Consider the following 23,839-nt stretch of genomic DNA (forward strand, 5'->3'; position numbering starts at 1 on the left):
TGCATGTGCATTTGTCAGAAGAAGTTGGAAACCAGGAAGAGGGAGCCCCGGAGACGCCGCGCTTCAGGTAAGTGTCTTTACTTTTATTTATTTTACATTCAGGGTATGTTTTAAAAGGAGGGCGGGCGGGAGGCGGGTGGTGGGCAGCAGGCAGCTACGCTTTGCCCTGGCGTGTGCGTAGCGCTGCCTGCTTTGCCTACTTCGAAAACTGCGAAGCAGGCAGCGCTACGTACACTACGTGGGCGAAGCGTAGTGTCACGCACAGGGTTAATCAAAACAAACCTTCGCTCCATCCCCCACAACCTGTCCCTCCCAATTCCCCATCCTTCTCTTCCCCCATCTTTTCCGCTCTTTCTCTTCTCACTGTCTTCACTTATTTGAGCACAATTGTGATGTTGTATTCGATATTAACCTTGAATAATCAGTTCTTATAAACCCAGCATTTGTATGATAGATGTTACAATCCAACATGAGTACAGAATAGGAATTGAGTGTCACAGGAATGGAAGATCCAACACATTTTCACGATTATTGTTATGTGCACTGGAGTGGACAGATGTGCCAGCGAACAACCACTACTCCTAGTAACTACAGTTAACTAGGGATCATTTTCTGCCCCTTTTTTCACTTTTCCTTTTTTTTTTATACGTGATTTATTTTCTCACATGGGAGCATTCATTTACATTTGATAAATAGTAGACTTGTGACAAATGCATTATATGTTGATCACTCAGTGCTCAACGACGATAAGGTACTATACAAGTATCATGAGTAGATTCACTTAATGGAGAGCTACTAGAGATGGCATAAATTACCGACTTATGGGTACTTTACCCTCAATTCATGAGTTTTCTTCTTTTCTAACTCGGATACCTGTGATGGTTCATATATACAGGGCCAGAAAAGGTGAGGTCACACCAATTTGTGTTACGCGTGATAACACATTGATCAAATGTATTTTTCATTGTTTCAATGTATCGCAATGTAGTTATATGTTAATGAGCCAGTACCAATTTGAAACTGTGTCCTGAGTTGTACCACATGAGGTTATCAATTGGAACACTTATTCTCTGTGGTTAATAAATAGCGGTGAAGTGTGGAATTACGGGTACTATACCTTGGATTCTTGCTGATATTACCCTCGAATTCATGCGTACACAATTGAATTATGTATATTTAGAAATTTAGTTTTTCTTGTGAACTGTAAGATCACACATACTATGAATCATGCAAACACCTATGAATTATGCTACTACAGAAACTTACTTACAACATAAGTGTAAAGTTTTATTCTTTTGAATGGAGCTTTATTGAGATTTGGGGATTGTAACATGCCATTGATTGAAGTGTATGGGCATCAGACATGATATCAAAATGTAAACCTGAGAGCTGGGTGTAATAATTCAAATATTGTGAGTGTATAACATTGTTTCATGACTGGGTCATGTGATCAAGACCATGGCTGTGGTCGAAACGCTTCATCCTTCTGCCTGAAATAAACACCTTACCTTCGATCAGTGGGCTCAATAATCATCTTTTCGAGTGATCATTCATATGCTATATATATATATATATATATATATATATATATATATATATATATATATATATATATATATATATATATATATATATATTTTCCGTCAGCTCACAGATCTTATCTTCCTGTAAGTACGAGCCACACGAATCCAGTTGATTTAGAATCTTTTAATGTTTACGGGCAAACAAAAAATGACGCGTTTCGAGCAAACGTGCTCTTGGTCACATGACCATAGGTTCCGAGTTCAGTGTATTTAAAGTCATACAGGAACATAAACAACAGACTTTACAATTCATACATTTAGAAGAAAAATAACAATGGTATTTTTATAAATCATCAAGCTGCTGCGCAACGGTAATCATAAATATGAAAAGAATGTAATTTGAAGAATTTTAAGAAAAAATCATAAAGGAACACCATTGGTTTTCTAGTGCGTCTCCTGTGAACAATCACATATAAAAGGTGGACAAGCAGAATTTACATACTTCATTGTATTATATTTATGTGAATACATATAGAACTTATAGTAAGTCAAATTCAACATACATTTTGCCGCCGCCAAGATATGCAAAGAAAATAGTAAATGATTCATTAGTTTTAGTTTTCACCCGAAATCAAGGTATAGTACCCTATCAAACTAAAGGAAAGTGTGTTTCAGGCTATTTTCATTATATACTATGGTGGAAATCACGGTGACCCTTAAGGAGATGGTGCTAATAAATAGTCACCAAATGCTCCGTGCTCGTATCAGATAACAGTAACGGTGATGTCTGTGAATTTCCGGGTCCCATCTAGATGTGAAAAACAAGAATAAAATTTATATTAGAGCACATAGTACAGTGTCATTTGAAACACACAATTACAATCTAGTATATCTGTTTTTTCACCTACCGAATGAAAAAAGATTTTAATTAGAAAGGCATATCTACAGCAGAGGTCATAAATTCAACCAAGAAAAATTCTGCAGTCATGAATGGAGGCCTATTACACAAAGTACATGGGTTTTCTAATACAAAAAGTTTAATGAATAATACCATGCATTGCAGCTAAAAAGACGATCTACAGTGAACTCATATAACTTGGAACAGGAGTTACTGAATTACTTGAGGCTAAAACTGCATCTATCAACAATTTACAAATGCACATGCATCTCTTCGTCATTATTCATCCCGAATGGGGCTACGCTTCCTGCTTGTAAGATAAACTTGGATTCTGCTCTACGTAGGGCCTGAATTCTGTTCCCTCCTCGAGGGTCTTTAGTTATGGTATCTAAGGCAAAAAACTTCGCCTTGGTCCAATCTCCATTGTGTTCTTTATGGAAGTGTCTGGCTGTACTGTAACTAAAGTCATTGTTGGTTATGGCACGCCAATGTTCCAGTATTCTCTTCTTCACTGGAAACATGGTCGAACCTATGTACCACTTGCCACACGGGCAAGTGATTACATAGATTACGAAATCTGTGCTGCATTGTATATTCTTGCGAATAAACCACTTTCTCTTGATTCTCTCCAGGATTACTTCTTTTACATTAGCGCTGTGGCTGCACGCTTTACATTTTCCACAGCGATGGAACCCTCCTATTCTGTCTAGCCATGTGGGTTTGGTGTTACTAAAGTGGCTTCTCACAATCATATCTTTGATCGAGGTACCCTTTCTGTAGGTGATCGCTGGATATGGGCCTAACTTTTGTTTGAGTATCTTATCGTGTGTCAGGATATCCCATCTTTTCTTTACAATCTGCTGGAAATGATTAGATTGTGAATTAAAGGTGGTGATCAACCTAATAGGAGCCTCTGTTTCATTTTGTTTGCTCCTAGGTGCCTTATACAGTGCCTCGCTTCTAGTAATAGCATCTGCTCTTTTCTCACCTTTCTTCAACATCATGTACGGGTATCCTCTGGCAAGGAATCTCTCTGACATCTCTCTTTTGTTTCTTGTATATGATTCCTCTGTGCTACAATTTCTTTTCGCACGGAGGAATTCACCAAAAGGTATGCTCCACCTAAAATTATGAGGATGGCAGCTTGTTGCGTGAAGAACAGAGTTCCCCGCTGTGCTCTTTCTAAATAAATCAGTCTCTAATTTATTGTCTCGCACTGTCACCCTGATGTCTAGGAAGTCAACAGTTTTTTGGCTACATTGCATTGTGAATTTTAAGTTTAGGGCATTCTCATTCAGTTCTGATAAAAACAACTCTAGTTCATCTTCTCCACCCTCCCAAACAAAAAATATATCATCAATGAACCTAAGCCAGATACTGACTCTGTTAGTCCAATGTTCCATTTCTTCACCCCAGAGCACCTGCTTCTCCCACCAGCCGACCAAAAGATTGGCATAGCTCGGAGCGAAGCAGGTGCCCATAGAAGTTCCTTGTATTTGTTTATAGAATGAGCCATTAAAAGTAAACACATTTTCCACAAGGCAAAATTCGATCATTTGAAGTAACATTGTGGTATGTTTAGTCAAATGTATACTTCTGGAGTCAAGGAAGTGTTTGCAAGCTTTAAGTCCATCGGTATGCCTAATACTTGTATAAAGGCTCTCTACGTCCAAACACACAAGCCAATAGTTTGTATCCCAATGTATGTTCTCTATTTTTTGTAAAAAATCTTTTGTATCCCTGATGTACGATGTTAAATCTCTCACATATTCAGATAAAAAGAAATCAACATACATAGAAACATTTTCCAATAAACTGTTTTTGGAGGAAACTATAGGCCTGCCCGGAGGTTGTGTAGGATTTTTGTGGACTTTAGGGAGGAGATAAAAAGTTGGAACAGTGGGTATCTCATTCTTTAGAAATTTCGACTCGTCCCAGTTTAAAAGTTTCTCATTCGTCCAATCATCAATGAGGCTAAAGAGCCTAACCTGTAGTTTATCAATATAGGTTTTGTCAACTTTGGTGTAGCAAGTTAAATTATTCAATTGCCTCATGGCCTCCTGTATGTAATTCGTTTTATTCCACAAAACGATATTACCTCCTTTGTCGGATGGCTTTATTACTACATTATTGTCGTTTTGTAGATTACGTAGTGCTTCCCTTTGTGCTCTATTCAAATTAGAATTAATCGTAGGTTTGCTGACAAGTTATATATATATATATATATATAGAGAGAGAGAGAGGGGGGAAAGAGAGAGAGAGAGAGAGAGAGAGAGAGCGTGAGTCTTCTCCTTTGCAGAATCTGCCTTCCTTTTTTCCAGATTGTCCCTATCACAAATTTGTGCATGAAGTGTCAGTTCACCTGACCAATGAGGGTGGAACTTCTTAGAAGAAGGCTTTCCTATCAAAATTAAGTACCATAAAAGGTTGACCATATCTTATTTTCAGCAAACAGGTAAAAGCAATGCTAAAATTGTATTCGTTTTAAAATTGTGGAAAATAATTGTAATACATTTTAATTCTCCCCAAAACTTGCACTTGCACTTAATCTGGCAATGGTGAGCTGATGTACGCCGCATGTATGAGTGGGTCACCAAGCACATGCCATTTTGGTCAGCATTGTAGTTGTTTTAGTGAAGAGGTTTCCCTCCCTACTAAAGGAGATGGAAACGCGAGCGCGCAGCGGGCATGCACAGTGGGCGCGCCGCCAGCATGCCAAAGGCAAGCCCGTCTGTGCACTAGCCGCACAGAGCCAGCCATGCTGCCTGTTTGGAACACTATCCAACCGGGAATGTCAGCTACCATTATTCAAAGGAACAACTTCTGTTAATAGGTGAGTGTGGGGGTCTGGCTTCCAAATTCATTGAAATGTGAGAAGTGAATGCAACCCCTGTGAAGAATATAGCAGACAACCTCAAATAGCCTAGCCAATATCAGATCCCTGGTGAAACATCACCAGGAGATATATATATATATCATGTTAGAATGTCACAATCTGGACACATTATTCCTAATCGAAACTTGGACACGACCTGACACAGAGGTTGAGCTGGGGTTAGCATGCCCTCCACGCTATAAAGCTTTTCATAAACCAAGGCCCACTGGAAGAGGAGGGGGGCTGAGAGTTATCTATAAAGGCACATGGAATTTCGCTCCTATGGATGTTGATGAAGTGGAGGGCACTGAACTCTTAGAGTTTTCCCTCAAGGATGTTATGTTAAAGGACAATTGCTTACTGGCATAGTCTGTTATAGACCCCCTGGATTAATGAGCCCTCAGCACCAAGCACTAATCGACATTTTCTATAATATGTCACTCACTCATTCCAGAATGATCATTCTTGGAGATTTTAATCTTTGGGAAAGTGGGAATCTAGGCCCAGCCCTGAAAGATTTACTTCAAGCCTGTGAGAACTTAAACCTGCACCAGCTGGTGCTGCATCCAACACACCAGGGAGGTCATGCATTAGACTGAATATTTGCAGATAATAAGGCTGTAGAGGTGGAAGATATATTGCTTCTATGTTGGACGGATCATTTCCTTATCCAAATCTTGATATTGATTCCCAGAACAAATAATAAAACTGTTCCCACGGAAAACAATCGACGTGGAAGGGAATGGAACAAACTGTTGGAAATAAAACACTCCCCGGTATTTACAGAGAATAACTCCTTTGATGCTAGTCAATCGGTGGAGGAAAACTATCTTAGATTCTGTGATCAGATAAACCATACTCTCGACTAGCTGGCCCCAGTAAAAAATCTAAAAAATAGGTATAAATCATCAGCTCCCTGGTATAATGAGGAGCAAAAAATACTAAAGAAAGTTTGTAAACAAGCAGAACGAAAGTGGAGGAAACTCTATGAGGAAGAGGATAAAATAGCCTTAAAAGTAGCATTGGGCATATATAAAGGAATAATTACCACGGCAATAGCCGAGTACTATGCAAAAACTATTCCAAGGGCATCTAATAGTGCCAGAAGTATAGTTAAAATAGTGAATGACCTGACTGTATAAAAAACAAGATCACTGCATCCCAAGACCTATGTGATGGCCTAGCAGCTTACTTCGAGGAGAAGATCACTAAAATCATTGGTGGTCGGGAATTAAACAAGGAGATTGAGACAGATGGTGGAATAGGTTCATCTGAACCAATGATGCCGGCGAAGCAGGAGGAGGGAATACACAAGGACAAGCCGGCTATACTGGATCACTTCCAAATTCCCACAGAGGAAGCTTTTAATAAACTGGCTCTGAGTATTTCTTGCGAGTCATCAACGGACCCTCTCCCACATAGGGTGTGGAGAGAATTTAAGGAAGAGCTATTTCCTCAGCTCCGTCAAATCTGTTGCCAATCAATGAGCAATGGCGTTGTTGGAAGCAGGTAATGGTAAATGCTCTACTGAAGAAAATTACGCTTGATCCCTTATGTCCTTCCAACTATAGACCCATTTCCCTGCTGCCCTACCCAGTAAATATTTTAGAGCGGTTAGTCAGCAAAACTCTCTCACAATTTTTAGAAGATAATCATAAGCTAGATGACGCACAATTTGGGTTTCGTCCAGCCCATGGAACAGAACCCGCCTTAGTAACAGTCCTAGATGAACTCAGAATGCGAGCAGACATAGGCCAATCAGTTATACTAGTGTAACTAGATATCAAGTCAAGTCAAGTCAAAGTTTTATTGTATAATTTGTTAAAATTATCACAATACCCACATGTATAATAAAAGTATATAAAAGTTGACAACCATAAAACATCTAATCGTTGTCACCAAAGACCCATAAAACTTGTTAAATACAATTGTAAAAATTTGATTCAAGCATGGGGCATTATTTCTCTGTAAAATCTGTGTTTATCTGTTTACACAGTTTGTTTTCTTTGTTGCTTTTTCTTCCTGATCAAGCTGCTTCAGGCGAATCCTTACTGCCCCCAAAAATTTGATTCCACTGCATGCCAGGATTATGGAGGGTCCTCCCAGCCAACTTGTTACTGCTTGTCTACAAGTACGAATTTTTAGGACGTTAAAAATGTGCTTTAAATACCATCGTCTCAAATCCAATACTGCTGGGCATACACAAAAAATGTGAGGTAGAGATTCAGTTTTGTAACCGCATAAACGGCATTTTTCTGATTGGTGGCTCTGTTGCCAGGAGGGGAGTAAGTCTTTTGACATGTGATGGCCCATCCGATAGTCCATGTAGCATTTCTTTAGGAACCCGCTGAAATGAGAGGATAGGTATGCTTGTGGTTTTAATGATATATACGACGCTATAACTGTCCACCCATGCCTACGTTTGGCCAATTAATTTTTATCTTCCAAAAAGGATTTCATTTTGGCTGCCTTGTTAATTAGGTTACTTAAACCAGCTTTATCCATCCTTGTTTCCCATGATAATTCTAGATCGAGATCAATCAAGCAATTTTGCAGATGCTTTCCCCAGGTACTCAAGATTTTATTATCCGCCTGGTCCATAATTTCTTCCCAGCATAGATGGTCCAAGGACTCCTGATTTGCGGAACAAAATTTATTACAAAGCTTCACAAAGCCGCTCATGCTTTGGAAGTTTTGATTTTGCAGGCCAAATTCTAGCCGTATCTGCGATGGAGAGGCAGATTTTGGCAGATTAAAAACGGCTTTATAGATCTTAGTCTGCATTGCGTTTAATAAGTCAGCCTCCTTGCCTTGCCAGGTAACCAGCCCGTAGGACAAGGTGGGCAAAATTTGCGCGGCCATGACCTTCAATAGATGATTGTGATTAGGACAGTCTAATTTGGATTTCAGTAACCGGTATGCAAAGATTAATGACTGAGCTTTTGCTTTTATTACTGCTTTTTGCTCTTTATGTTTTAGTCCTTGCTCTATTAAGATACCCAGATATTTATATGATGGTTGTTCTTCTACCGTTTCTCCGTTTGCCATCCATTTAAAGTTGAGTTTACTTGATTCCACTAGTCGGACAACCTTTGTTTTACCTTTGTTTAGTTCCAGCTTTTCCTGTTTTAAATATTCCGCTAATTTGTTGATTGCTCTTTGTAGACCGATTGGTGATTTGCTCAATACTACTATGTCATCCGCATATTGTAAAAAATTGATTGGATCGTTGGCCAGTCTCGGCGGATGACATTCTGCTGCAACCAAAACTTTGCTGACGTCCGAGAGGAAAAGGTTAAAGATGCTTGGGGCCAGCACGCAGCCTTGCTTTAAACCTTGATACGTCAAAATCCTTGAGGTAATACTGCCACCGTTGCCTAACTTGACTCTTACCCATGTGTTGTTATACAGGGTAGCTATGGCGTTTAACATGGGTTTCGGGAATCCCCAGGTTGTCAACTTTGCCCATAGGCGCTCTCTTCATACCCGGTCGAATGCTGACCTTATATCAATAAAGCAAGCATATAGTCTCGAACCCTCAGTTAGTGCTTTTTCCATTAAAAGTGACAGACAGGCCAGGTTTGTGATGGTGCCCATTCCTTGCCTGAACCCTGTTTGAAACTTAGGGATAATATTGGTCTCTTCTATCCAATCTTGTAGCTGAGTTAGGATGCAGGAGGCATAAGGCTTGGCTTCAACGTCTATTAGGGATATCAGCCTATAATTAGCGGGGTTGCGACGGTCTCCCTGTTTGAAAATGGGGTGAATGATATTCCCTAGCCAGGATGCGGGGACTTTGTTTTGAGAATATATATAGTTGAATAGGGGAGTTAAGGACTCTGACCAGAAATCCGGATCGGTTTTAAAGAGCATATTTGGCAGCCCATTTGGACCTGCAGCTCCTTCTGTCTTTAGTCTTGTTATTATATCCCTCAGTTGTTTTTTAGAGGTTAGAGGAGATTCTGTGATCACATTTATTTCTTCCTGGTCCTCTTTGTCTTTAGTCGCCGGAATCTCATTTTTTGAGTTTTTCCCGTTATCCAACTCTCTCCCCCGTTGCCAATTGGAATTGTTTGAAACTGCGTTTCCATACAGTGATTGCACATGATGGGACCAGGATTCCTCTCCTACCCCTGCTTCTTGCTGAAGGCTTGCTCCTTTGTTTAGGTCGTTAATGATTCCCCAGAAATCCCTGCTATTTGGCCGTTTTCCTGCGCTCAAAAGCTTTTTCCAAATGGTTTCCTTGTACGTCCTCTTTGCGACCCTTAGTGACTTCCTGTACATGCTCCTTGCTTCTTTTAGTTTGCGGTAGTTTATGCAGGTTCCCATTTTTTTTCTATGGGCAACTGCTCGGACCTCCCGTGCAACACTTCTCTTTTTTTCTCTTAGGTCCAGATTGAACCATGGCTCCTTCCTTTCCTTAATACATCCCGAATTCCCTGATGCTGCTGGGAATTTGTGCAAGAGGACCTGAATCAGAAGCTCCCAGTTCTTTATACGTTCTTCGTCGAGCTGGGTGCTTGAATTGGACATATGTTGTTTTACTGTGACCAATATACTTTCCAGGCCTCCCCCACGCCATTTTAACTTCTTTAGATTGAACTTCTCAGCATGTTGTAGTAAGGACGGCAGAATTTGTAGTGCAGTGAGTGAGATATTAATTTTAGTTATTTGAGGGAAATAGTCACTTTCCAAACGCTTGACTATTTGGAATGAGTCTATGCTAGAAGATAGGACCCTGCTTATTATTGTGAAATCAATTGTTGAGTGGACTTTACCGCACAAGTAAGTGATGCCTGCCGGAATGTCGCCCCTTGTTTTTCCATTCAGTATTAATAAACCTAGATCTCCCAGGTCGCGTACTACTTTTTTGATTTTTACTACCTGTTTTTTCCCTAAGAGATTGCTGTTAAAATCTCCTGAAATAAACATTGGGCATTGCGCATATGATCTCTGTAATACTTTTATCAAAGATGATAAATTTGCATATTTCTCCTTCTGGGTTTTCCTCTCCGGGTTGATATAGATGTTAAACACCAATAGTTGCCAATTCTTGTCTCCTGTTGGTGAACGATCGGTAATTTTAAACACTTGTACCCAAGAAAGACCCACGTCCAGCTCTTCTGTTACCCAGTTGTATTTTTGGGTTACGTAGGTTGACAGTCCGCCGCGTGGATGCCCGAAGGGTGATAATCTTTCTGCCAAAATGTGGTGTTCTTGGAACCCTGCAATTGGCGAGGGAGAGAGTTTCCATGATTCCTGGATCAGGATTACATCTTGTTGCTGAAAAAAGGTGAGGGTGTCGTTCTCAAGAGCCATTTCATGAAAACCGTGAAAATTCCAGGAACAGAGTGAAATACTTTGTGGCATTGTTTTCTTAGGATTTTGTTTCTGCCTTTGCACACGGTTAGAGTTGTTATACTCAATGTTAGGAATTTTGATTATTCAGGATCCTAGGTGTAACTAGATATGTCAGTCGCATTCGATACGGTTAATCATAACATCCTTCTGAATAGACTTATGGATATCGGAATAGAGGGAATGGCACTGAATTGGTTTCAATCATGCATGTCGGGTAGACAACAGGCAGTAGCTATACCTCCCTTTCTATCTAAATATAGTCTTATCCAGCATAGTGTCTCTCAGGGATTCGCGATCAGTCCGATTCTATTCAATATATATTTGAGCCCACTAATCCCCATCATCAAATCCTATGCCATTGAACTGGTGAACTATGCAGAGGATACACAACTAGTCTTCTCACTGGAAGGGAATCAAGCAGTATCACTTGATAAATTCCACAAGTGTATGCAAAGAACTGCAAGCTGGCTTAGGGACTATTCCTTACAGCTCAATGGAGACAAGACAGATATCTTGTACTGTACAGCAAATAAAGTCCCTCGTCCACTCTCGGCCAACCCCAACAGAAAAACCAATAATTCCATCTAAGACAGTGAGTAATCTGTGGGTGATGTTTGATGATAGCCTAAAGCTAGACTCCCAAGTGAATAAAACAGTTGGAACCTGTTTTTCTCTGATCAGAGCATTATGGAAAATACTTCCTATGTAACCGACTTCAGAAAAGAGCACGGGTGGTGAGAAGTGTTATCCTGAGTCGGTTAGACTACTGTAACACTTCGTTACTGGGTGCTCCGAATTCTTTGATAAAGAAGCTTCAAAGAATCCAGACAATAGCTGCCAAGTTAGCTTTAAAGAGACAGCATAGGTCATCTGCTTCTTTATCCCTTAAAGATCTCCACTGGCTGCCGATTCTTCAAAGAATACAGTTTAAATTGCTCTGCATTGTCTTCAAGGTACTACATGGAATGGTACCTAGACCACTGCAGAGTAAATTTACCAGGTATACCCCAACCAGAAGCCTTCGGTCACCAACAGCCAAGCTGGTGAGCATATCTGGATTTAGAAAAAACAGGATTGGAGGCAGAGCATTTAGCTCTGTAGCTGCCCAGCTATGAAATGAACTCATGGTCGATCTCAGACAAACAGAGGATCTTCCTCACTTCAGAAAAAAGCTCTAAACTTGGCTTTTCCCTACGATATAATTAATCCCAGCCTTCGCTCTGAATAATTCCGTCTGGTCTGGTTGCTTATGTGCTCAGTGGAATTTAAGGTAATCTCAGCGCCAGGATACCAGTGGGGTGATAGTGTGATTTATAAGTGTGTTTTACATTACATTACACCTTCACTTTTTAAGTTCTGCAGCATGTGTACTGTGTGGTTTAAAAAGAAAGCTGGGCTAATCTGATGTGTGCACATATTTCTTGATCAGATTTCTGAAAGTCAAACTATGTGACAACAGAGAAGGAAGCAGTGCCAAGTGGCCAATTTTGAAGACTACCCACCTGTAGTAGTTGCTAAAAAACAGGAACAAGATATAAGAGTTTCTGTGGCCTCTAGTTTCAACAATCACAGCTGTGTCATCCTTTTCCTGTTGCTCTAAAATCATGGTCTATGAAATGGTGCTAAAATTTGCAGCCATTTAATGTGTCGACTATTATCACTGTTCAACCATGTCCCCCATCATAAATAAGAATAGAAGACGTAATAAGAAAGATCTCTGATGTACCTGCAGAAATGGAATAACTTCAGACTTTTTACCCCCTTTGAGAAGCTTAGCAAGGAGAAAGAGGGAAAAAAGTATATGGTTGATTTGGAATATGAGTGCATTATTTTAGAAAAAAGGTCTGCAGAAGAATCAGTTCTTTTCTTTTCACACCAGTCAGCACAGATCCGGTGAAGAGCTGTCCCCAGTCTTTTTTGATTTACCTTTTTCGAGACTTTTTCTTGTGATTCCATTGAGACTTTGCCTCCTGGTGTGTCAAGCATGTCAGCAAGGAAACCTGGTTTCAACCCACATGGTGCCTGTCACTGCCAAATGTCGGCCAGTTACAGATGCACATTTGGTGAGCTTCTGGTGCTTGTAGAGCGACCATGATGCCAAGACCTTCGTCCACTGCCACCCCATGCACCCTAAAACCTTGAAGGAGTGGTCCCTCAAGCTACCCGCCGCTCGTGATGCCGAAACACCATAATGATCAAGATTTTGATTGAGAGTAAAGTCCCATGATCTGTCACGGAACTACTCCAAGCACTCATCGTCACAGTCAAGGTTGTCAGGCCACATTTGTCAAAGTCATCTTTCGAGGCCTTGCTCTGTAATGGAGTGTGTACTTGGGCTGTCTCTGCACCTCCAAGAGCTTCCGGCAGCTGGAGCGACCCCTGACCAGTTACTCGAATGTTATGAGACCATGCACCTCATATTTGGGTGGTCCGTCCCTCCTGGAGCGCCTTTGGTCGCCATGGGCTCACAAGAAGCCCCTACTGGTCTCCATTGGGGTTGTTGGCCCACAGCACCAGTCGACCCCCTTAAATCCATTGATGGATCCAGAGTCGTGTTGGTTGTGCTACCTTGACGCCCCAAGGCAGTGCCATTTCCATCTTCATCCCTGACTCTGACACAGAGTTCAGAGGGCATTGTCCGATACCGGTGCTGACGTGGAGCTGACTACCCATGACAGAGTCAGTGCCTTATTCGTATGACAGGCCTGGATTGGGAGTCGAATGGAAGGGGTCTGCAGAGCCTCATGGACACCAGTTAGACTAGCCTGGTCTCTCCCCCTACCATGGCTACGAAGGAGGATGCCTCATTTGCAATGGTAGGGCAGAGAGCGGCGGAGTTCCTAGACCTAACGGTACCCTCAGTGGCAGTCAAGAGGAATGCCATGATAGAGGTGCTTCAGCTGGGAGTTGCCCCCACCTAACCGTTACTCCTATTTAATGAAGCCCTTACTGATGTCCTAATGGGGGTCTGGTCCGAGCCCTGCACAGGGGCTATTGTGCATAAGACAATTGCCCACTGCCATCAGCAGTTTCATCACTTAGCACCCCACCGTAGAGTGCTTGGTGGTCCAGGCCCCATCACTAAAGTTAACACAGGCGCATTCCCTACCTCTCCACAAGACAGGGAATCCAAAAGTTTGGATAACTTCGGGAGGAGGATGTTCTCTTCTGCCAGCCTGGCACTGTGTTCAGTGAACAACGCGAGCCTCTTGGGCCGATACTCCATACCATCTGGCACACGGTTGCGCAAGTGCTGATCATGGTCTCTAAGGAGGCTTGAGCCATACATTCTCAAGTAATTACTGATGGGAGAGATGCAGCCCTATTCACCATACAATGTGGGTTGGATACGACTGACTCACTCGGCAGAGCAATTTCATTGTCGACGCCTGTCTGAGGACCACTGGCTTTTCGGGGAATGTCCAAGTGGAAATGCCCTTTGATGGCTCTCGGTTGTTTGGAGAAAAGGTGGACTCTGAGCTTGAGTACTTTAAGGACAACAGAGCTTTGGCCAGGTCCTTGGGCCTTTCCATGGCCCCTCGCCAACCCCAGCTCATGTTCCACCTCTTTCATGGCCACAGATGGGACTTCCAACTGTGTCTTTACACACCCAGACACCACAGCCAGCAAAACACACACTCTTTTTGTGGCAGAGGACATGGTTCCTACAGACCACGTGGGACAGACAGCCAGAGGTCGAGCCAGTCAACCATCCCTACGATAACTGCAGCCTCCAAACCTCTTTAGTATGCTATTCAATCATAATCGGCATCCAGTAGCGGGCCGGATATGCCATCACCTGCACCACCGGAGGTCAATAACATCCAACTGTTGGGTTTTGCTGCTATTCCAAAGTGGCTACTCCTTCCTCTCTATGGCCCCCCCCGCCCCTACCACCTACTTGTGAAAAGCTGATGGAGGACCACCTACCTTTGCTTCATCAGGAGGTATTAGCTCTCTTGGCCAAGAGAGCCATAGCGAAGGTGCCAGCATCAGAAATAGGTCATGGTTGCTATTTTCACTACTTTCTGGTGTCAAGAAGAATGGAGGACTTCCTCCTATTCTATACCTGAACCTTATCAATCTCTTCCCGAAAAAAGAAGAAATTCAATGTGCTCACGCTTGCAGAATTCCTGTCTGCCCTGGACCCAAGAGACTGGATGATATCGCTGGACTTATAGGACTCTTATTTTCACTTCCCCCTCTTCTTACCAACAGGCGATACCTGCAGTTCATGGTAGACAAAGAGCATTTTCAGTTTTCCGTGCTCCCCTTCGGCCTTACGAACACCCTTTGGGTGTTCGCAAAAATGATGGCGTTGGTTGCAGCTCACCTGCAGAGGTCAGGGATTCCAATCTTTCCCTACTTCCATGATCGGCTGTTGAAGAAGGGATCACCCCAGGCAGTCTTTTCCCACCCTCAGACTATGGCGAACCTTTTGCACTTGCTGGGGCTCACTATCAACATGATGAAATCACACCTGAATCCTTCTCAGATGCTCCCTTTCATCGGAGCTGTTCTGGGCACAGTGCAGTTTTGGGTCTATCCTACAGAGTGGCGAGTACAGGATAATCAGTCTATGATCCGGATGTTTTGGCCTTTATCCTGGATTTTGGTGGGACTGACTCTGAGACTGTTGGGCTTCATGGCTTCCTGCATCCTTCTTGTGACACATGCCTGTTGGCATATGAGGGCTCTGCAGTGGGACTTGAAGTTCCAGTTGGCACAGCATCAGGGGAATCTCTCTGATATGGTCCAGATCTCGGAGGGAACTGCTAAAGACCTGCAGTGGTGGCTAATGAACTGCAACTGGGTTAGTGGCAAACCCCTCTCCGTTCCCCAACCAGAGCTGAATGTAGTGACAGGTGCATCACTTTTGGGCTGGGGAGGCCATCTGGTAGAAGTGGAGATCAGAGGATTCTGGTCTCCAGCGGAATTCGGACTCAACATCAACCTTTTGGAGATCCAAGTGATCCAGCTGGCATTAAAGGCCTTTCTTCCTGCAATCAGGGGAAGGCTGCTTCAGATATTAACAGACAACACCACTGCCATGTGTTATTCCAGCAAGCAGGGTGGAGTTTGGTCATGGACCCTTTGTCAAGAGGCGCTACGCCTTTGGACATGGCTGTAACGTCAGGGCATATCCCTTGTGGTTCAAAACCTGGCGTGCTCTCTGAATTCCAAGGCAGACAAACTCAGCCATCAATGCCTAACGTAACACCAATGGCATCTTCATATGGAGGTGGTGCAATGTCAGCAGTTTTGCACGTTGGTGTTTCCAAGGCCACTCTCGCTCAGAGACACTTTTCGGCTCAAGTGGAGCTCAGGCCTCCTGTAAGCCTTTCCGCCAATCCCACTCCTGCCCAGAGTTCTCAAGAAGATCAGGAATGACTGGCCCTAAGTCATTCTTGTGAGTCCGGTTTAGGCGTGGAGAGTCTGGTAACCCGAGCTTTTGAGCTTGAGCACAGGTACTCCGATTAGGCTGCGTCTGCGTGAGGATCTTCTGTTGCAGCAACATGGCAGGGTTCTGCACCAAAACCTGAGAATGCTTCCTCTTCATGTGTGGAGATTGAGAGGCGACAGCTGACAGCTGATGACCTTCGACCTGGTCTTTAATGTTATCTTGGCAGCCTGACATCCCTCCACCAAAACAGTATATGGCTGCTTTTGGAGCAAGTTCATGGCATGGTGTACAAACAGACAAGTTGACCCTCTTTCTGCACCCCTTTCCCACATTATTTTGTTCATTCTTACATTGGTCCAGCAGTGTTCTGCTTTGGGCACTTTAAAAGGCCATCTTGGCATTTCTGCAGTTGCCATATCAGCCACCTCTGTTCAAGACCCCCATCGTACATTTTGAAAGGCCTCCAACACATGTTCTCACATGCACCCTTCATTATGTTACAGAGGGATCTTAATTTAGTCCTTACATTTCTAATGTGTTCTCCTTGTGAGCAGATACACAACTGTCCTATCAGGCTCCTTACCATAAGAAGCATTGGCAAAGCCAATTGGTCATTGCCTATGTATGAGTTATTGGCTTTGGCAATGTGTTTTAGCCATGTTGTACACCAGTGTGGCTGCTATTTAGCATGGTTGAAAGTTAGTAGCATGGAGTGAGGTGGGTTGGGGTAAGTTAGAGTGGGGTGGGGGTAGATTGGATCGGGGTAAATTGGTGTAGAGTGGAATGGGGTAGATTAAGGTAGAGTGGAGTGGGGTAGATTGGCGTAGAGTGGAGTGCGATAGAGTAGGGTAAAATGAAGTGCGGTGGATAGGGATAGATTGAAGTGGGATGGAGTGGGGTAGACTGGGGTAGATTGGAGTGGGGGAATTGATAGATAAGCGTGGTAGTCTGGAATGGGGTAGATTGAATTTGGGTAGATTGTGGTGGAGTGGGGTAGATTTCAGTGAAGTGGGGTAGATTGGGGTGAAGTAGATTGGGGCAGATAGGAGAGGAGTATATTGGCGTAGATTAGAGTGGGGTAAATTGGAGTAGGGTAGATAGGGGTAGGGTTGATTAGGTTGCATTGGTTTGGAGCGGGATATATTCAGGTAGATTGGAGTAGAGTGAGGTAGTTTGGGGAAGAGTGGAATGGGGTCGATTGGAGTGGATTGGAGTGCAGTGGGGTAGAGTTGAATGGTGTCATGAAGTTTGGAGTGGAGTGGAATCTTTTAGATTGGAGTGGAGTACATTGAGTGGATTATAATAGGGTAGAATGGAATGAAGTGGGGTAGATTGTGGTAGTTTGGAGTGGGGTAGATTGGAGAAGAGTGTGGTAGATGGGGAAGTGGGGTAGATTGGAGATGTGTAGGGTAGATTGGGATGGGTGAGGTATATTTGAGTGTGGTAGATTGGGTAGCTTGGGGTAAATTGGATAGAGCGGGGTTGATGGGGTAGAATGGGGTAGATTGGGTAGGGTGGGATAGATTTGAGAGGAGTAGATTGGGATAGCTTGGAGTGGGGGAGCAGAGTAGATTGAATTGTGGTAGATTGGGTGGAGTGGGGTACATTGGAGGGGAGTAGGGTACAATGGAGTGGGGTAGAGTAGATTGGAGTGGATAGATCAGGGTTGAGTGAGTGAGATATATTGGGGTAGATTGGAGTGGGCTGGTCAAGAGTGGAGAAGATTGGAGTGGAGTAGATTGGGGAAGATTGTAGTGAAGTGGAGTGAGGTGAGGTAGATTGGGATATATTGAAGTGGAGTGGGATCGATTGGAGTGGTTTGGAGTGGAGTGGTTAGATTGGAGTGGAATGAGATAGGTTGGAATAGTGTGGAGTGGGGTAAGTGGTGGGGAGCAGAGGGACGTAGAGTGGAAGGCATGTTGTGTCATGGAGTGAGTTGCGTAGATTGGAGTGGCATGGAGATAAGTGGCATGGCATGCTGTAGAGTATCTTAGAGTGGAGGGCCATAGAGTGGAGTGGCATGTCGTAGAGAGGAGTGGCATGAAATAAAGTAGAAAGACATAGAGTGGCGTGGCGCAGTGTGGAATATGGATGGTGTGGTAGGTACTGCCTTCACAGGCAACACATTTTCAATTGAAATGACCATTACATTTGCACCCAAATATGGCTTTACTGCATGCAAACAAAAATGTGTACAAATGTCATCTCCCAGTGTATTGATCTGTTTTGATCATATTCAAATATTTGTTACCCACCAAACTTCAGGATCACAAAAAAATGCTTCATTTGTGCTCATTCTGATATATTCTAAAACATCAGCTCAGTTAATTTTTATTTTTGTTTTGTGTTAGAAAACAAAAAATCCCACACCCTTTCCTCTTACATGGGTTCTCAGCAGGATTGTCACATACATTCTCTCACTTTGCAGTCAGAGGAAAAAATGTAATCACCAAGCTCACTCAGAAAACAGCGCTTGACATTTGACCTCAGTCTTTGAATGCACAGAAAATGTGACAAGATAAGAACAACCTTTAAAGGCCTGATACAGAAAGCGAATTTATGGGAGAATTCAGTAAACATGGTTTGGGCAACGGTAGGGACACACTCACGCTGGACAGCCTAAAGCAAATAAAGCCAGCAAATAGAAGGCCAGAGAATGTGAGTTCCAAACCACAAAGCCAATGGTAAGCAGCAGGCGGAATACATTACCAGATCAGCTTTCTGAATGTCCCTGCGCTGTCTGGTAGACTTCGACCTTAAAACGGCTGGAGGATCATTGAGCTTCCGCCTCTGTCATCTCGGCCTCTGAACCACACCATCAATGCAGACAAACTGGCCCTTCAGACTGGAGTATTCTTCCTACTGAAGATGGCAACTCCCTTTCATGTAGGCCAGTCCATTACCCTGCCTACCTGTTATGTTCTGCCTCATCCCTCTAAAGAAGAGGAGAGACTCCAACGCTAGACCCAAAAACAGCATTGTCATTTTACTTTGACCACACAAAAGAGTTCCGAGTGCATTATCAACTCTTTGATGATAACTTCTCTCATCTTGTCTCAAAGATCAATGAGAATTCAATGAACCCGCTCGTGAAATCTCTACCCCGCTCCAATTCTACCTACAGACCCCAGAGGGTTACAGAACCCTATCTGATGCTGATATACACTTCCTTCTGCTATCAAATACCAATACACACAAAAACTCGACATCCTGACATAGCATCATCCAGGCTATTCCCTTCAACCCTCATAGAGAACCCAGTCTCAATAATAGATCCATGAAAACAAGCATAATATGCTTCAAGTCCACATTATATACCATGAGACATTAGTTACCAAATCTCACCTCAGATCTTTGCTCCTTAATTGCAGATCGGTGGTAAAGCATGCAGCTGACATTGCTGATCTCATTCTTGCTCAAGACATAGACCTCCTTATCTTAACATGAACATAGCTCAATGATTTCATCCCCTCCCATTTAGGATTTACTTGTTCCACCCAACTATGACATCATCAGAATGGATAGATCAAGAAGAGCTGGGAGGGGGGCATAGCATGCATTTACCGCTCCACGCTCACCCTAAAACAATCACAAATGGTTACAATGATGTTGTGTGAATACCTAGATATAGAAATATTGAGCAATAATAAACTTGTCTGTAAACCGCACATAGTTTACAGCCCCCGGGTAATAACTTACCGTTTATTGAACAAATGATGGAGACCATCATGTCGAACTGAATCCAACACTCCAATCAGATCTTCCTTGGTGATTTCAGCTTCCATTGGAATGACTTAAATTACCTCATTCTTAACACCTTCAATGCCTTCCTTACAGACCTCAACCTAACCCAATCTTGCAATGTCACAACACACAATATAGGCTTCCCCCTCTATCTTATCATCCCAAGGATAACTTGGTACAACTTGAATCCAGAACACCATGCATAAGGTTGGATCACTACTTAATCTCCTTCCTTATGCTGGAAAAGGTGTTATCGAGAAAGGGTCAACTACTTAAACCCAGACAATGGTCTAGAGACCTAAGACATATTAATCCTACTGAACTAACTGCTATTAGCAAGAACATCCTACCTCCTCCATAAACATGATGAATGCGAACAAGCTTACGGATCATTACACTCAATCCATCACAGGCATATTAGACACGATTGCTCTGAAGCAGCTTAAAAGAATACCTAGCAGATAGTCCGAACCATGGTTGAATGGCAGTTTAAATGAGCACAGGCACATTCTAAGGCTTGCTGAGAGATCTTGGAGAATCTTTCCCTCTGGCCCTCACCTCAAGCAATTGAGGGCACTGAGAAATTCCTACCACAAACACATCAGAATGTCAAAAGCTGAATACTTCAGATCACAACTAGATAATGGCAAAAAACAGACCCCAAAAACTTTTAGAAATCATCAAACAACAAGCAACTTGCCATTCTAAACACTACTTGGTTGGCAAGGAGATACTACGTAATGCTGATGAGTTCTCCGCACATTTCATCGATAAGAGAAGGAAGATCGAACTAGAATTGCTACTCGCCTCTCAGAGTTTGCTCAGCCCAGATCAGCCCAGTCTCCTCCCAGTACAGCAATGTGGGCTTCTCTGCACACGTTTACAAAGAATGTATGATGTTACAATGCAAACATTTACAACGCGTGCCTTTACAATGCAGTTTTTACATCGCAGCATCCATTACAACGCTTTATTTTACAGTGCATGCCATTACAACGGATTTTTAGAAACTACATTTACAATGCATTCCATCACATCGCATTATACCATTACAATGCATACCATTACAACGCATACCATTACATTGCATTTAAGGTAAGTGTTGGATAGTGTAGGGGTAAAAATTACTATTGTAACTCCAGTGGGTGCAACAGTAGGGTAAGTGTAGGATAGTGTAGGGGTAAAAATTACTATTCTAACTCCAGTGAGCGCAACAGTAGGGTAAGTGTTGGATAGTGTAGGGGTAAAAATTCCTATTCTAACTCCAGTGAATGCAATGGTAGGGTAAGTGTTGGATAGTGTAGAGATAAAAATGACTATTCTAACTCCAGTGGGCGCAACAGTAGGGTAAGTGTTGGATAGTGTAGGGGTAAAAATTACTATTCTAACTCCAGTGAATGCAACAGTAGGGTAAGTGTTGGATAGTGTAGGGTTACTATGCATTGTAATGACATGCGATGTAATGCCTGCGTTGTAGTGACATGCGTTGTAATGACATGCCTTGTAGTGACATGCGATGTAATGGCTCCGTTGTAATGACATGCGATGTAAAGGATGTTGCGTTGTAATGACTGCGTTGTAAAAGTAGTGCGATGTAATGACTGCGTTGTAAAGGTTGTTTCCCGTTTACAAAGCACTTCCACCAGGACAGTCAGGTCTGGCAAGTTAGGCATTTTGCCCGTTCATACCTGCAGGACTTTCTAGTGGCCCGGCCCCACCTCTGGGGAAGTATGCTTGGGCAAGGTAAGGTATGGAAACCGTGGCTTAAAGTCTCTATCAGATGAACAAGTTACTCACCTTGCGTAACGCCTTATCTGGTAGAGACACTATCCAGCTGCAGATTCCTCACCAACCCACCCATCCTCCCCACTCTGCGAACAGAGTGAAGGGCTGTTTCACTCTTAAGGGTCTTATCTTCCCACACCAGTAGTCAGTGTTCTTCGTGGCTCCACGCTTCAGTCAATAGAAAGTCAGATAAAGAAACTGTCATCAGCATCCTGGGGTTGCCCCCTATATAGGCACTGTGCCATCTCTTCCGGCACGGACAACGTCGACAATTTCACGCGGAGTAGAACAACACCATCTACCGGCGCAAAGGGGTACTGCTCATGAAAAATGTCCATATCCAGTCTGACGCCTGGGGATTATTCTAAGGTAAGGAATTTGCGGCTAGATAGAGTCTCTACCAGTTAGGGTGAAGGTAAGTAACTTGTTCTTCTATTTTGTAAATTGCTCACCACCAAATACTTTAATTGCAGCTGAAAACAGATGTTCATTATTATGCAATTTAATGCCAAGCAGACCCACTAGAATTCAAATTTTCTACCACACAGTTTCACACATCTTTCTACAATACTTGCCTTAATCCAACGCCTCATTTGAACAGCCATGGAGTAATCTGATTTGCTAATGACCACAAAGGAATCCAGTGCATGATGTGTGAAATTTCCATTGTCTGTAAGTAGTTGCAAATTGCACACACACTGACTTTTTGCTAATGGAATTGAATTTTGCCAACCCATCTATCTACTACGATAAATTCTCAATCGTGTATGGATGAGAACTATTTTTTTGCATGTTGTGAATTTGTATGGCAGAGATCAAAAGATATGATTGAGAGGAATGGAAGACTTTATTTAATTATTTGTATAGAGTGTATTGATATGTATTTTGTGTGCTTTTTGGAGGAAATCATATATCAAAACAATCGAAGATGTATTTTGAAATGTATAATATATGATTAAGAAATGTATATCAGTTTTCTGGGCATTATTGTTCATAGATCGTGATATTTATTTGGAGGTATTGAGGTGCTTAGTCTCTATTTGATCTTGTTCTCCTTCCTCATTCTCCTATATTTTAGTTTAGGGAGGCCCGTTGTTGACTAACATGGATCACAATCCGACCTCATATTAATTCATGAGATAGGTTGCAAATTGCATTGTACAACTCGTTGTGGTTGGTTGCCATCACAGGTGATGGTGGCCTGATGGGGTCAGCAGACCTCTATTTCTCACAAAATAATGATGCATACCACAGTGAATCACTATTTTGAAAAGACGTCCCAAACACCTCCTTCCAAATTGCGATTTGTTATACCCTTCTAAACCCATTTTGTGATTCGGTAACATGTTACATGTTTAAACAAGCATTGGCATAGCCAATAGGTCTCGCCTTTGGGACCTTATAAGTGTTTAGTCATGCAACAGTTGCATAACTAAATACTTATAAAGTCCCAAAAGCGAGACCTATTGGCTATGCAAAGCGGTCGTGAAAGTGAAAGTGATCCCGTTCAAACATCAAAGCGACCGTGGGGCCGTGAAAGTGAAAGTAATCGCGGTAAAGCGCGGCGCGCGTGCCCGCGCACATGCACTGTAGCTCTAGGCTGGCCTGGCAGCACTTTTTGGAGCCCTCTCAATAAGTCTCGCCAGACCAGCGCATGCGCTGGGTCAGGCGAGACCTAAAAAGCCATTTTTCGAATTCAAACCATGTGATGTTGCCAGTCGCATGCTTTCAGCTGCAAAATGGCTTGTACATCAGGCGCTCAGTTCCTGGAAGAAAATTCAGCAAATGGTGCATCAGATGCTACCAAGTCTTTTGACAGATAAGGGACAGCTCACTTCCATTAATAGTAAATCGAATTACATTTAGCACGTTTTTGCTTTTTAAAATGAAGTACTATTGCTGCTTTACAAAAACAGCAATATCGCATTTGCTATGCTGTGTAATACCATCTCACTGCAGGGAAAGGCACTCTCTGTTATGGAAATGTAAACAAAATGCACACTCTGCACTTAAAATAGGGGAAAACTCTTACTAATCCCATGCTATTTCTACATGTTAGTCCCCATTTATGGCTACATTTGCATTTATACAATGAGTTCTATTTGCAGCAACGCTATTAGCAATTTGGGATATTACTGTAAAGTTTCTGTGTACTTCCAAATGAGGGTGTAACAATAAATTCACGATTTTGAAGTCAAATTGTTTTAGCGGAAGCACTGTATAACTTTAAGCATGATTATATGGCATTC

Source organism: Triturus cristatus, chromosome 11, assembly GCF_964204655.1.
Source record: "Triturus cristatus chromosome 11, aTriCri1.1, whole genome shotgun sequence".
NCBI classification, from domain to species: Eukaryota; Metazoa; Chordata; class Amphibia; order Caudata; family Salamandridae; genus Triturus; species Triturus cristatus.